The sequence below is a fragment of the Aythya ferina genome (genome assembly GCF_964211825.1).
Source record: "Aythya ferina genome assembly, chromosome: 1".
Taxonomy (NCBI): Eukaryota; Metazoa; Chordata; class Aves; order Anseriformes; family Anatidae; genus Aythya; species Aythya ferina.
Window position 1 is genome coordinate 117,158,341 of NC_140296.1, and position 12,956 is coordinate 117,171,296.

General features: G+C 39.3%; 1 protein-coding gene across 11 annotated transcripts in view; it reads right to left on the reverse strand.

Moving 5' to 3' along the window:
- The window catches only part of ZPLD1 (zona pellucida like domain containing 1), a 103,243-nt gene that overhangs the window by 43,772 nt on the left and 46,515 nt on the right, over positions 1-12,956 (reverse strand). For 4 of the 11 annotated variants that reach the window (XM_084508624.1, XM_084508621.1, XM_084508626.1 and 1 more), the window contains exon 3: positions 11,332-11,441. The exons of the other annotated variants lie outside the window; for them this stretch is intronic. The gene's annotated coding sequence lies outside the window, so the exon portion shown is untranslated. The remainder of the gene's footprint in view (positions 1-11,331; positions 11,442-12,956) is intronic. 11 annotated transcript variants of the gene reach the window in all.

Here is a 12,956-nt window from a genome sequence, read left to right on the forward strand (position 1 = left end):
TTCTTTTGACTCTGTTTTTTCCTCCCATTCCCTTTCCCTTTAATTAAACCTTTCTTATCTCAAACCTCGAGTTCTCTGTGTTGTATTTTCTCCCCCTTCCTCTTTGAGGAGAGGGGGAGTGAGAGAGCGGTTGTGGTGGAGCTCGGCTGCCCACCTGAGTAAAACCACCACAGTGGTTAAACAATATCATGACTACTTTCCTCAGAAGTTCACATTTCTCAATACTTTCAATAGCTCATATTTTACATGCTGAGACTCTCCTTAGAACAAACAAACTTTGTAAACACGTTGACATTACCATGGAAAATTCTGGCTGATAAATGGATGCCTAAGAGGTCAGAAAATACACATCCTGCCAACAAATACCTGCTTTTAATTTATGCAGGAACGTAAAATCCACATGGTCACGCTCCTTGTAGTAACAGAATTTCTGAGGAACTTTATCAGTGCATCACGTCACACCTGATGTACACCATTTACCCCTTTTTGCTCACTGCTATAGCCACTCAGTTGCATTGCCATAACTTTCAGTGCTGTTCCTCTCTGACCAATTCAATTTAAATACATAAGCCAAGGCAGACAGCCTGCCTTTGTTTTTCACACAGTAAGTACCACAGGCTACCCTACTCTCCTAACCAAACCAGGACCAGCCCAGGTCAACACTGCTGTGCTCCATACCCACTTCCTTATTTTGTGCCACCACTAGAACGAGCATCTTCCTTCTAACAAAACAACAAAATTTAAAAGAAAGACTCCAGAAGATCTAAAGAACATCCAGCTAGGAACCAAGTTGTAGTGTTAGGAAAACATCACATGGCTTGTATACTACCACTTTGGTTGCCACACAAAAGCTTTTACTAGCTGTCTTCCATCAGCACAGTTTCCCTTCCCACAACAATACACCTCACGCAAGCACTCCTCCTCCATTAAGGAGATGCATAAAGGAGGCTTCAGTGAAGTCCAAGATGGCATATTAATATGGTCAACATCAATAAAATTCCTAGAATTTCTTCTTAATCATAAAAGCACAATGGAAAAAAATAAAAAAGCTTTTCACAAGTTCAAACATATTTTTCAAGGTCATAGTTGCTTTGAGCTGTCACAGGGCTAGGCAACTGAAGCCGTGCCCAGCCTTCTTTCAGCTCTTGAAACCCCATGCAACATGAAGATCCCAGCCAAACCATCGGTTCATGGCCTCTGTAGCTGAGTTGTTCACACCGCTGCCTTCTCTCACACCCTTTCACAAAGAGAAACATTGCACATGCTTTGTGGGTTTCCACATGTTGTATTGTTTCAGATATCTTGCTGGTTTACCTTGCTGGAATCCACGTTCATCATAACTGGCACCAAGACTCATAGCCAAATTTACCACAACATTAGTGCATTTAAGGTAAATTAAGAAGCATTAACTGGGGGAAGTTGGCAAGGACTGTCAGGGATATTAGTGCTCTCAGGATCCTGGCATTTGGGAGCAGGACATCAGTTTTCTTCCTGTCAATCACAGGTCTGGACCTGCCTTTTCAACAGTGCCAAGAAAGCAGCAGACTGCTGCTGGTTTCCTATCAGCACTCACAGCAGCCACATGATGGACAGCCTGCCACCAACATGTGAAGATCTGCTGACAGAGAACAGAGAAGCTTGCAAGGTCCTGAAATTAAACCATTAATTTCTTAAATGTAAAGTGTACCATCTTCACATTGTGATTAATGTTTACTTTTATCAATTATCCAAAAGTCTTGCTTAATAAAGAATTAGCTACCCTTAACTTAGATTATTTTGTAATCAGGAATATCCCTACTTATTATTTCATTCTGGAATGATATAAACATCAGTACAAAGACTCCCTGGCATGTGATTAATTTACCTAGTTACAACACAAGCCCCCTACCCCATCATCCACTCTTTCCAGCTGCCGGGCATCCATGCCAGAGCCCTGGAAGCACCTCCAGAGGGAGGAGTTAAAAAGGGATGCTGTGCTATGCCTGTGTCAGGAATTCCTGCCAAAAAGTCTCTTCTCTAGAGGAATCGCTAAAGGCCTTTAGGAAAGAGTCAATATGGGTGAAATAAAGGCAGCTGGGGTAAAGACACCCGCCCCCCCCCCAAAAAATAAAAAAATAAAAAAATAAAATATATATATATATATATACACACATATATATATATATTTAAAAGTACCAAAAGGCAGAGGGGCAACAACCACCATGAGTTTTTAATGAATGACTGGAAAAAAAAAAAAAGAAAAAAAGAAAAAAAAAAGAGTTCATGGTATCATAGCATGAATTCTATTCCTGGCATCTCCACCCCACTCAGAAACAGCACCTCTGTAGTCCATTTCTAGACTGTCATTCAGCCTCAGAAAAGCATAAATTTTATTCCTAACTTCAAATCAATATTGAAGCCCAGAAGGGACTTCTGTAATTTTCATCCTGACCTTCTGTATGACAGACCAACAAGCTTCCCCAGCCCTTTCTGTAGCAGGCTTCAGCAGCAGTACTTTTATTATTTTGTTTAGAAACTTATCTGGTCTTGATTTGAAAGCAATAAAAGGATGCTGTTTCTAATCCTGATCAATCAGCCATGACCAGGCTTGTCAGTAACACAAGACTGAATATTGCCAACTCCAGGCAGTAAAATAAAATAACAGCAAAGAAGTAGACAAAAATTTGTATTCTGTGATTGGAAGAGATAGTACACTTAAAAGGCAGGTTGAAAAATAGCAAAAAGATTTCCCTGGGACTCTTAGGTTGCTTTCAAAGAGCAATTATTGGAAGTTTTTTTTAGGGCAGTATCTTAGCGCCGGTAGGGGAAAAAAAAAAAAAAAAAAAAAAAAAAAAAAAAACACACCATAATCAGAGTCTTGAAGCCATGGTCAAAAAATGCATTTATCTACATATTCCCTATAACATTTGGGAATTTATTCACATTATCTATATGGCATGTATAGTAAAGCAAGTGTCCATGCATAAATTCTTTCACCATCCTCTCTAAATTAGACCTGCAGTCTCTTAAAATAGCTATCCCAATCAGTGTAATGCTGATACAAACACTCCAGTGATCAAGGTAGAATTTGTAATTAGATGAATGCTGACAGACAACACTTAGTCACGTTATTAGTCATTTAAGTAGCTCTCTGGTGCAAGTACCAGAGCAGCAACCAGAGTAACAGCACAGCAGCTGAGCGTTACACAAGACACCGTGGTAGAAGACCAATTGTAGGAAAATATTTTGGTGGGAGTGAGCAACAGGCTGGCCAAAAAAAGTGAAATCGGTTGGCATCAAGTAAGAGGGAGACGGGAACATACAAGGTAAAGCAGTGGGAGATATTTTTGGATTTCAAGACTGCAGTTAGTGCAACAAAGCTCAGTTTAGGAGTATTGGCCACTCTAAAAATGCCATGTTCTGTTTGGATCAGCTTTCCTTTGAGAAACCAAGAAGCTTCAGCAGAAGTCCTACCCTACCATTTTTGGTTCTGCCTCTACAATCTGACAGTGACTCTGAATTGTTACAGAAGCTCTTAATATGCAGTTTTATTTAAACTTCCTGTCCAAACCAAAGCACTGAATTTTTCAAACAGTTGAAAAACTGATTACAAAACTGATTGGTCTTTACAGTTAAGAATAAGGAGATTGAATATTACCTGCTAGAACTAGCAGCATCCACTTATTCCTTTTTTTTTTTTTTTCCTAGTGCTAACTGTTGAACACTTCTGCTCCATGAAGGAGATAAGAATTAGGGCAAATATGAAAGGAAAGCAAATTCAGAGTTGATTTTCATCTTGGCTCCTTGATCTCTAAAGACTTTCTTTTTCTTTAAAACCGAAAGCCTTTGTATTTCATTACAGAATGCCAAGCTCTTTGAGGCTCAAACGACCTAAATGTTATGAATTAATATCCTAAATTGATATACTTTCTTTTATCCAGAAATAGCATCTGAAAATGAAAACCTTTCTGTATTTGTTACTGATTAAACCCCATTAACTTCCAGCAACAATTGTTCTCTCCACCACAAAGACTACAAGAAAAGGATACGTCTAAAAAGTACAAAGCAAAGCCTACCTTAAGCCTCAAAAGTAACTCTGTAAACCTCCAAATAGTTGTATAAACATGCCTCATTTACAATGCTATATCTCTTGTCCCCTTGTAAACCTTGGTTAAAAAAACTTCCTTATGATGAAAATACATTTTACACTGGAAACCTCCCAAGAGAAGACTGATTCTTAATCCAGTTTTGTAGAACAGGATCTCCAAATGCCACTAGTGCTGCAAACACGATACTGCTTGTGCCATTAACAGCACTAACTCCAGACAGAATTATCACAGATACAGTAACTGGAAAGGTACTATTACTCCACGTTTAAATTCCTGGAACCAGAATCATTTTCAGGCATATGAGACACATTTAAGTCCAAGCCCTGCACGTGTAGTTTCCTTGCGTGATGTATTTCATTTTTTTTTTAAAAAAAAAAAAAAAGAACAACCACATTATGGTCAATGAGATTGTATTTCTTAATGACTTACAGTAATAAAATAATTGTAAGCAGCTAATTATATAATTTGGTTAGCTATATATGATTATACTCTGTAAATTTGCATCAAGTAGAAACTGATATGAAGAAGCTTCCATAATACACGATTTATGTCATGGATGGCAGGCACTGCTCTCAAACTGTTTCCAGAGTTATTGGTTCTGGTTATTTCAAAGAATAAGTGTGGGATATTCAGAGAAACACCATCCTGCCAACATCAGGTGACACAGGACTTGAAGCAACTTGAACAGGGAAAAGATCACTGAAGCAGTGAAGTACAGAAGCATGCAGCCAAGTATTAAACTTCTACTGACTAGCAGAAGAGCGTCTGGTTTGGCAGCTCTGCACTCCGCATCACCAAACCGTGGATTTTGCTCCTCATCTCTACCTCTACACGCTTTTCACAGTCTTAACACTTTTGTAATGTTGTTTGGTGGTGTTGTGAGAACAAGCATGTGTGTATTCAGCTGCACTGAGCAGGAGACTCATAACCCAAGTGTGAGGATTTGAAATGCTATTCCCACTTTGTGATTACAGCACACAGCTACAAAACTAACCATGGAGCAAACACCCACCCCAGAAGAAAAATGGCCATCTTGTATCATCAGAATAAAGTTAACAAAACGCACTAAATGGACGTAATACTTTCCCATACGTCAGTATGCTTACAGCATGTTCTCAACAGGAGGATCCACTGTACTGTTCTAATAGGGCTTTTGTTATGGCTGCTATTACAGTGCCTTCCTCCCAGCCTGCACATGCAGCACAGGCAGCAAGATTGATGAGACAGCTCTCTTCAAATAAGAAAACAACAGCAGTGCCACACACCAGCAACCGCACAGCCTTTTTGTAGTCTAAGAGTCTTGCCTTAACTATCTGCTGCAACATGTGAAGGCTGCCACTATTACATATGCAGTGCTAGGCTTTCCCCCCAAGAGATTTGCTCCCTTAGGAGCAAAAACTAAACCACAATGCTGTTCATCCAGAAGTTAGGTGGCAAAAGGTGTTGATGTAACACCTCCTGGGGGTGCTCAATATTTCACTACTTAACACCTGCATTTCCTCTGCAAGAATCCACAGAGAAACTGACAGCTTGCTTCCTCTCCTTTTCCCTACTCCGAAACACAGAAGACAAAGCCAACTTTTACAAGGTCTTTCCCTTGGGCTTTAGGGCCTTGTTTTCTGCAAAAGATGCTTGGGTAAAGAGGGCAATACCTCCCCTCAGAGCTCTGCCACAGGTAGGTTCTCACAGCTGTCCTGCTCTCCCTGAGAGTCTCACCACAATTCCGTGCAAGTCAAGAGCAAGTCAAAGCAGATGGACACAGCATATTGCTGGAATATCCTAATCCCACAGAGAATCAAAACTGGGAAGGTAACTACTGGGCTTACCCCCACCCAGACAGACACACATGCCCTGAACTATCAGGCCTGAGACACACACCAGTGCATCATTTCCCATTAGTTAATCATAAGCAGGACACTGGTTTTCCACTTGCAAAGGAAAAAATCAAAACCTAAAAAACACCAAGATATTTTGACCCCACCTGTGATCTTCAAGCCATAGCCATGCTGAGTGCTTGGCTAGGTTGTGATGATCATGCCTCATCCCAAAGCACACTGCTCAGGAGCACTGACTTACAAAAACATTTGAAAACTAAATTTCTGCCTTTGTGCTTGGCCAGGAAGGATTTCCAAAGACAACATTTCAAAGCAAAATTAGAGAAATTCAGATTACGGCATGTCTGCTGTATACGTACTCCCCATTACAAGTATTTCTCTGTAAAATCTAGTTACAAGGGGAAAAGAGACATTCTGTTTCTCATGTATGTCATTAAATTCAATAATCAACAAATTTGAAAGAATCCAGCACATCATTTGTCCCATCCACTCCCTGAACCAGCTCTGATGATTGTATGCTGTGCTTTGTCTAGCCCAGATTTGAACATCTCCCCTGATTAACCTCCATATGTTCAGGCAGTCCCAATCTCTTTGCGGGAGAAAAATGCATTAATCACTGATTACATTCTGCCTACAGACAGTATCAGTCTCCCCTGGCAAGCTAAATATTGATGCTCATCACTTTTGGCTACTAAGAGCAGTGCTTTGGTATTTCTTGATGCTTCATTTGCTCTGAATTTGTTCTGCTGGGTAAAGAGATGAAAAAAGTCAGAGCATGCTAATTAAGAGCTAACTTCTGTCCTTGAATACATAGGCACATCTCTACTAAAGTCAATGAGAGCTGTACTACTTAGGCATCAGCAGACTTAAGGTTTAATTAATGTCAGAGTAGGATGAGTATTACTGGACCAGTAAGGGAACTCAAGGTGCATTGGGAATAAGCATAAGACCAAATACCTTCAATTCAACAAAAGTAGAGTCAACATTTGAAAATCCCAGCTGTGGAATGGGTTCTTCTAACAAAAGAGACTAAGCTTTGAGGTCAAATTTTGATTTTTTTTTTTTACTCAGGAAAATAAACACACACTACAGGCTGATATTTTAGGAGCCAGGAAAATTTGCAAGACCTCTCAGCTTCCAAAATCAGTATATTAATCAGATACGCAGAAAGTACAATGCTACAAAATTAGAAAGGTGGAAGCTGAATGAATGTTGATCATAGATAGGGCCTTCATTTCTTTCTTTGCACTAGGATTTAGGCTTCATGTGCTATGTATGGCTATAATCCCTGAGTGAATAAATCAAATGTAATAAAGAGAAGGAGAATTCAAGCAAATGAGAGCTACTCAAGCCTATCTATGACATTAAAGGAGTGTAGCAAGTTCTCATTGACCTCCTTTAAATGGCATCTATTTAATTGCTTAGGGAGCCCTAGACGAGGTCTGAGCCATGAAATAGGTGATGGTATGTCAGGAATTGTGCTCTTCTGAGAATGAACCCCATATATTTATTTTATCCATATCATCGTACAGCAAGAAAGTCATAGATAGGAACTTGCAAATAGCTGGTGTTCAGCTTAAATGTCACAAATTCCAGATGATAAACTAAAACATTTAGGCAAAGTATCATCTTCAGTTTTGAAGTCTTCTGGCAAAAGACAACAGTAGCTAAGCAGTAGGATAGTTTGAGTTACTTCATTTTTTTAATTATTTTTTTTAAAGCATAATTGAGGATAGCAACTCTTCATTTAAGAACGTTGAGCTATTTGCAAAGGAAAATGGAAGCAGAATAGATGTTTTAAGGGTTGTTCAGATTTGAATTACCATAGAACTCCTACAGTAGCTTTGGATTAATAAATACAATGAAATATTTAGGCAGCAGTCAATCATCTTCCTGTGACCAAAGAAAGCAACTGCTGTGTGTCACGCTAATAAACTGTCCTGTAACCTATACAAACAAAAAGTGACCGCAGCACAATGCTCCAGTTCAACTTCTTGCACAGCCTTAAGGGCACTTGAAAGCCACGGGATTCTGGCACTAAGGACAAGAACAGAAAGACAGATGTAGGGCTCTAATTCTCAGCTTCTCCCTCTCCTATGGGCATTCAGTCACCACCACACACATGCACCACACCCAGATACACTCCCTTACACTCCCCTACTTGTGTAGCCACACCTGCATTAGCTTCAATGTCCAAGTAGTCCAAGAGATCCATCTTTCTCAATGTTATGCCAGAAATAACACTGGACTACATAACATGTAACTGCACCCTGCTGATAGACCGATGATCAGCTTCACAGGTAGTATTGTTCCTGTACTTTGCTGCTAGCATTGTTTGGAAAAACATCAGAGAAGGTACAAAGCAACATGCTCACTGGGAGAACCAGACAAGATAATGCTTACATCTCCTTTGCACTATACTAGTTGCTGTTGCTGCTGCCTACAATGGTACATCCACTTGGCACAAAAAATAAATGGGCATTCCTAGAAACTCTGCATTATTGATGAAACATTTGTTTAACAAGTTTCTTCGGGACTGTCAAAACTGATGACTTCAAGTAATGTGCTCACTTCCGAGGCATTATGTATTGATAAAAGCATAAACAGATAATAGAATTTAGAGTGGATTTTCTCTGCAATTTGATGACCCAAGCTAATGCTTAAAAAGGTTATTTGAATTATTCTAGTTTCATTCCTGGAAGAAATATCCATTTTGGCAGTTTTTCTGGCCTGGAAAGGTGGGGCAAGAAAAAAAAGGACAGAAATAGACCTGTCTATTTGTGGAAGCACATGGAAAAAACTACGTCAGTATAACATATGATGAAGTACATAAAATAAGTTGCCTATATGGAAAGCAATTTTGGATTCAGACCACTTCTAGAAATGCAAGAAGTTCTTAAAACACTTTATAACAGCGGCAATCAGAACTAGAAGGCTGAGTCTAAATTAGCACCTATATTGGAAAAGCTATACTGGTATACCCAAAGTGATAGTACATCAGTGATGTTCTGGCAGTAAAATTCTGTAGGAAGACAACACTTTATGGGGGAGTTCTCAAAAGGCCTAAAGGAAGTTGCCGATCCTTCCAAATTCCAATGGCAGTTGATATTCCTGAGATGTTAAATGTGTACAAGATATTACATGTTCTTTAGCTAAATGCTAGCCTTTTTGGTGCTGGGTAGCAGATGCGAAGTAATGCTGTGACCCAGGAGGACTCCCAGAGGGTCTTGGCCTAGTTTTCAAATCCTCAGCCACAACAAAAAAAGAGTTTCACTTGCCACATTTAAGTATAACCTAGCCTGAATGTAAAATGCAACAAGTGGCTTTCTCTCAGTTATTTTCAGGTCTGCTGGGAGACCAGTTAGACATAAACTCAGAACTGAAATAATCCCAAATTAGTCTGATATTCAACAGTTACAGTGAACTGATACACATTCAGAGGAAATGAAAGAAGTGTTCATATCATTGCACACCCAAATCCAAGGGTCCTGAACTCAGTCAGGATTGCTTTATTCGTTCTGGCTTTGACTCATTCCCAGAAAAAGTTTTTGTTTTTTTATTTTTCAGGCCTGACTACTTTCTCTCCTGTTTTGCAGGAATTAAAGCCCAAGCCTCACAGATTCAACTCTTCAAGTATTCATTTTGTTTATCATACAGGACTGCCTATACTCCTACAGCAGCTCTGCCAACCTCAGATGTGGCAATGTTTTTTTCCAGCTTGGGCCTCAATCCCCATCCCTCCTTTCAGAAGGGAGATGTCCAGGATACTAGCAGTGAAGGAAGATTTGTTCCCCAGTGGAAGACTGCCCTTGTTACACACAAGTCAGGAAAAAGGCTCATTTCTTTATTTCTTTTCTTCTGTGAATCCATAAAGAAACCAACCTCCCTTTGTCCATCTGTAACAAGAAACTACCATCCTAAAAGCAACAAGAGACAATATGAGGTCGCTATTATAGTACAGATATTCAAAATTTGTTTTCTAAGTCTAACAAGTAGGCTGCTTAACATATTTAGTTCAAAAACATACCTGGTATTTTTGACCTCAAAAGAAACCAAATAGAAATACACCATGATCACTGTATTTGCTCCAAACAAATATCCTTTTGTTCCCCTAGCCAGTGGCTAATTGCCAATTTGTTTCATGAACAAAACCTGACACAAAAAAAAAAAAAAAAATAGAATCCAGCTATTAAGTGTAGAGGGTTACAAAAGAATGCAGGTAGTATTAAGCTTAAGGAAGAGCTGCTATGCTAGCATCAATGCACTAAACACAATCTCATCTTCTCTATCTTCTGATCTGATTTATTTTTTTTTCCTACTAGATTATTTCCCTCAAGGGCAAACGTATTCCAAACATTTAAGGGCTCTTACAAAAAGCCAGCACTGATCTCTGTGCTTGAATAATATCCCAAATGGACCCTCTTTGGTAACATGATAACAAAATCAGCGCTTCAGTCAAAAGAGAAGAGTCTTTCTCCTTCTCTGTTCTTTCCTTTTTGTGCATTGATATAAAGATCAGAGTCATCTGAATGAATGAGATTTAGAATTCTGATGAAAACAATAAGATACTAAACACTTTCTGGCCCTCCCAAATTTGTATTCAACCTCTCCCTTTGTTAAAGCTGTAATCATACTCCCATCGGTATTCAAGGGATTTATGCAAACAAGGTCTCTTCTGTCAAAAATCATAGCAATTTAATGCAGTCACAGGCTGCTTGGTTGTGTAGATTACTGGCAGCAAAGAAGATGCAACTTAGTATTCTGATGCATGTCAGCTCTCTTATACAGATCAGATGGTCTTAGTAGCATTATCTCAGCCATTCTAGCATAAAATACTGAATCTATATACAACCAAACCAGAAAAATAAAGGAAAATAACAGAAGAGGTTACTTGAAGCTAGGGTCATCGGGAAATTCAAAAATGAAGCTAAACCACAGCCTTTTGCTTAACTGTAAATGCAGCCTTAGTTTGCCTCAAATTCTCTGGCCATGGAATGTCACCCACTTGCACAGACAGACTTAAATGAAAAAAAAGCCTGCCATCTTTACCTGCGGTGTGAATGCTAGCTACTCCTTATGCACACTACACATCCCTTTTATGCAGAGAAGTCACATCTCCCAGAAACAGAACTTAACTCTTCAGATCTAGCAGTAGAAATAAGAAGTAAAAATCAACACTTAAAGCTGTAGTGCTCTCTGGCTGACATTCTCATTGTGTGCAATACGGCAGCTTCTCCATCATTGGGGGCATATCCTGCCTCCCTTGGGAAAGTTGTGCTGCTGGTTTCAGTGGACAAAATCCAATCACTTAAAATAAAATGAGCAAGATTTAGGCATGACTTACTCCAGACCCCCCTTAAATTATTGATTATTAATAGACAAATCTAGCCATGTTAAAGAAATTCTACCATCACTTGCACCGCAGATTATGTCATCTGTGCTCACTGCCACTCCTCTCAAGAATGACAAATGGGTCTGTCTTGCTGGCTAAACACCTCCTTCCAGAACCAGTTTGATGCTGTGAGTGAGGAAAGAGAAAGAGTTGGTTAAAAGCTGTGATGAAATACATGCAACAGAGACTGGTATCTGTGATGCTGTTACACCTCCACCCACTTTCTCCCCAGGTAACCAATGACACTGGGCAGGAAAACCATTACATTATCAGGACACTTTCTAATTGGCTATATTCTGGATGCAGTTTCTGATGTAAAATATATGGGTCAGATAAAAAATGCCATTCCAAACGTATGCTCAAATTGAGACTGCACATCTGCAAGGTGCTTGGGAGTATGCTGCAATTTCTGCAACTCCCTTGAGTAAAGGAATGATGAGTTAAAATCTGACTGAATATTTTATATATTTTTAAGCCTGAAAATACACCCAACACCTGCTTTGACCTCTTTTGCATTTGCTTTCTAAAGTGTTTCTGCTGCTGAATTATACTAGCAGAAATGCTTGAAACAATTTCCAAGGTGCTCATTTGCTAAAAATGAGTGTTACAAAGAGAATTATTAATGCCAAGGTGCCTGTATAAAATTATTTAAGCTGCATGCACATCCAAGTGACTGAAATAATATCAAATTATTACCCCCAAATACTACTCATCTTCACAATTCAAATAGCGCATGGATGCCAACAGAACGAGGTTTATGTTCTATGTATTAATATAAAATATTTACTGAGTAACCACTACAAGAAATCAAGAGTTACTCATGGATTTTCCACAAGCAAGGAAAAAAGCTATTTGCAGGATAAATCATTGATTGTGAATTATTTACTCAGCTCTAGTACTATAATAGCTGCTTGCAAATGAAGACATTGAGGTACACAGCAGAGAGTACAAAGGGCTCATTCTGCCAAGTGAATTGGGACCAAATACTTAAGAAAACTAGCATTCAAATCTGACGAGGCCAGAAAAACAAACAAAAAAGAGACGTTCTATTCCTTACTTCATTCCACTCCTTTTCTCCTCTCCCCTCATGCATGCAACATGCATAATCTAAATATTTCGTCACCCTGCAAAAACGTGCCTTATGCATGCAAACCTCATTACAGAAAGTCATAGAAGTGGATAAATAAGATGATGCTTTTATCCTTTTTTTCAGGCTGGTTTACAGCTCCTTAGAGCAATGATCACTTTTGCATGTAGTAACCACAGGTTTAAATACTATGAACCCCGTACTGGCTGTCCCATAAACTGATGTCATCTAAATAAAGCCGCTTGCTCAACACATCCTATAATGCTGGGTAACAGTGGCTGTCCAGAGTTCTGCTGGTCTCAGCCAACACAGCTGTTACTAGGACCAACTGTACAAAAATACCTACTTCAAAGAGAACTAACGTTTCGCCCATTTTGCCCTCTTTAAATGCCTTATCCAGGATTATACAACACTGAATCAGATCCTACAAGCTTGCATTCTCTTTGCAAATGGTAAAAGAAGTCAGGAGCTCTCTCAAGTGCCCTCACACTGCATCTCTACACCTCCTCCACAGGGCCCTGACACTGCAGTACTCATCTACTTGACCTCAGTTT